The sequence below is a fragment of the Seriola dumerili genome, unplaced genomic scaffold, assembly GCF_002260705.1.
Source record: "Seriola dumerili isolate Sdu_G_001 unplaced genomic scaffold, Sdu_1.0 BDQW01000155.1, whole genome shotgun sequence".
NCBI classification, from domain to species: Eukaryota; Metazoa; Chordata; class Actinopteri; order Carangiformes; family Carangidae; genus Seriola; species Seriola dumerili.
In genome coordinates, this window is record NW_019174410.1 from 1,921,387 (window position 1) to 1,924,640 (window position 3,254).

A 3,254-nucleotide genomic window follows, 5' to 3' on the forward strand; every position below is an offset into this window, starting at 1 on the left:
TTTTTTTTCTTTTTTTTTAAATATTTCATATACTCTGATTCAGGGGCGGAGCCATATTTTGAATCTAATTGTTCTCTGTCTCCATCATTCTGAAACCACAACACAACAGATTTTGTCAGTGACTAATTTTCACTACTGTCACAAAAAGAGGCAAAAATTGACTGATGTGACTATTTTGAATTTACATGACACAGGTGGGGAATGAATTCGGCACAAACAGCATCACTAACCTTGACACCTATTTTCATTACACTCACAGATTTAATGTTTAGACGACAAATCTACATTTAAATCCAGACCATAATAATACGTGCTGCTCTAACTGAGCAGACATGGATCCACAACAAGGCCAAGTAAATGTCTTCATGACTCTGAACTGAATATTACAGAAGAACATTTACTCTAATGATTTGAATGACATTTATTTAAGGAATAGCATCATAGGATAAACATCATGGACATGTACTGTAATATTATCAGACTGTATTTTATTTGATCTACTCTCGATCACTGTTCACATTCCCTCCTCTTTTCTTCTTCTTTCACTCTCTCAGCTCCTCTCATTTGTCCCTGGAAATGTCCTCCACTCAAAGAAAATATAAAACAAAAAGTTTTAATATTTCTGACCATAAACTGAAGATGTGAAAATATTAAATGCGTATCTTATTCTCTTAGATCAGCTCCACCTCCGCTCTCCTTTCCTCTTTTCTTCAATCCCTGTCAACACATTTTCATCTCCTGTCCACGGAGGTAGATTTGTCTCAGTGATATTTGTGTGAAATCAGTGAGTAAATGTGTAATCTGTAAATATAAAACACCTGACAAGGAAGTGACATCCTAACAGATGACCTGCCTTGATGAGAGGATGAAAGATTACATTTTCATTTTCATTTTCATTTTGACCCCAAAAGAGCAAATTGGATTATTTCATTTTCTTTTTTAATTGTCTTTACTTTGCTGGACCGAAGAGCAGCAGGAGAACAGGTGTGCTAACTGGGCAGCTCACACAGGTGCCTTGAGTGTTCTTTGTTCTGTGTCCTGAGCTTATTCTCTGTTTACCCTTCAGCTGAGCTGCTTCCCTCTGTCATTTCACCTTTGTTCCTCAGTGCGTTGAGTGAGTTCATTTCATTATTCCTCAAGTCATGTTTATTTTGTTGTTAAGTAGTACATCTAATCTCCTCGGTTTGTTCTCACATGATTATATATTTAAAGTGAGAATGTATTGATTTACTAATTTTTGATTTAGAATTGCTCATTGTTGTTGTTCATTCAAGATAATATGATAGAATTTGACCTGTATCTGCACTTTCTTTTATTTGTAGAAATATAACCACTCACACCTGACTGACTGCAAGCAAAAGATTAAATACTTTGAAATGGAACCTGTTGACTGTTTCTCCTGCTTTGCTCATATTCATAAAGTAAAAGTTAAAAATTACATTTTCATTTTCAAATTTACATGATCATTTGAGTAAGATCCCCAATAGGCTTCTAATGACTTTAATATTTATAATGTTATGTTAATGTTGCCTGTTATTTTACTGCACCAGATGCTCTGAGGATGGAGCACTGTATCATAATCATGGATTGTGCATTTAAAGGAGAATCCCTTTTTTCAAGAATTGACATTTCTTATTCCTGTGCCCCAGAACAAACTGGTGAATATTTGTGAATGTGCTGCACTCTCCTCTAAAGTTAGAAACCAAAGGGAGAACCTTAAAATGTTCAATGTCATCCCAGTTTGCTCTATAACAATGAATGGGGCTCTGATGCTGTGAGGCTTTAAAATCTGTCTTATTTCTTACACTAAAATGAATGTTTTATATCTTAAACCTTATGTCCATTTTAAAATCTGGATGAGACCTGTGCACCACACAGCTACTGTAGATTTATGGGGTTAGAGAAGTAATGCATTTTTAATTGTAATTTCATCTATATAACTTCAGTAGCCTGACTGATGACAACAAGACTTTGGCTTTTTTAGAATATGGCAAGTCTATATGTCCAGTCTATTAGTTCATCATTTGCACTCATTAGCTCTTAATGTGGGGGGTTCAATTAAAAAGTGCATTCAACATTTTCATTCGTCACTTATGAAATTGAATCGATATTTTAATGAAGGACACAACTGCTGACAGAACAAGGTCAGTGCCCTTGTGTTGTCCGTGGAGGATTTAAGGATTCTGTGATTTCTAGCTTTAAGACATAATACAGACTTAACTGTCTTTGGAAATAACATATGTGACATTTAAGCCTTTTATTTAGTTAAAAGTCCTTTCAAATGAATGGACTGTATGTTAATGAATGTTGTGATTATTATTTATTAATATCCTGAACTTCGTGCACAGCTGCTGTTGGACTTTGACCTTCACTTCCCGCTGCTGTTCGTGGCTTTTAGCTGCAGCTTATGAATTTTGAACCTTCCTTTGTGGATTTTGTGTCACTCGCAGCAGGACTCCATGTTTGCTGCTTCACTCTTTCCTTTCCTGTGTGTCCATTAAAAAACGCGGCAAAACTACTCACAACACCGGATTTCTCGGCCCAGTCATATGAATAACAGCATTAGAAAAGTAAACTATGGGGAACATGGATGTAGGTCTACTATAAGACATATTAGATTGAAATAATACAACCACGGTGAGGAACAAACAAACACCTGCAACTGACGGTTGAACCGGAAGGGGAGCGGAAGAAACCGAGCGGAGGACGAGTTACGCTGTTACACAGGAGTTGGCGCCATTTCGGATTTTTTAAATATGGACGACAAAAAAAAAAAAAGATGGCGTCAGTGAACCACCCCTGACTCAGTGTACAGTCCGCGGCCAGTAAGTAAAAATACTCGGATCTCCACCTCTTCATCACGTCGGAACCCTCGTCTTCTTACAGCGTGTTTGCAGAGGAAATCAACTACCCGGTACCGGAGGTCAGTCCCACAGCGTCGACTTTTAGAGTTTATCGGAGATCCTGTTTGATTGGGAAGATGTCTCACTAGTGTGGTAAAACCATAGGTTAAAACAATGACTTGAATGGAACTGAAACATTGATTGTTTGGGAAGAGCGTTGCTCAGCACAAATTTGAGACGCCGAATAAATTAAACTTAATTTTTGTTGTGACACAAAAGACTCTCCTCTGTTTGCTCTGTGTTTTGCTTTTTGAAGCGTGTCCCCAGGGAATTACAGCAGGGCTGCCGTAAAGTGTTGGATGTTGTTGGAAACTGTTTTGGGGTCACGTGCGGAGTAAATGATAAAATAAT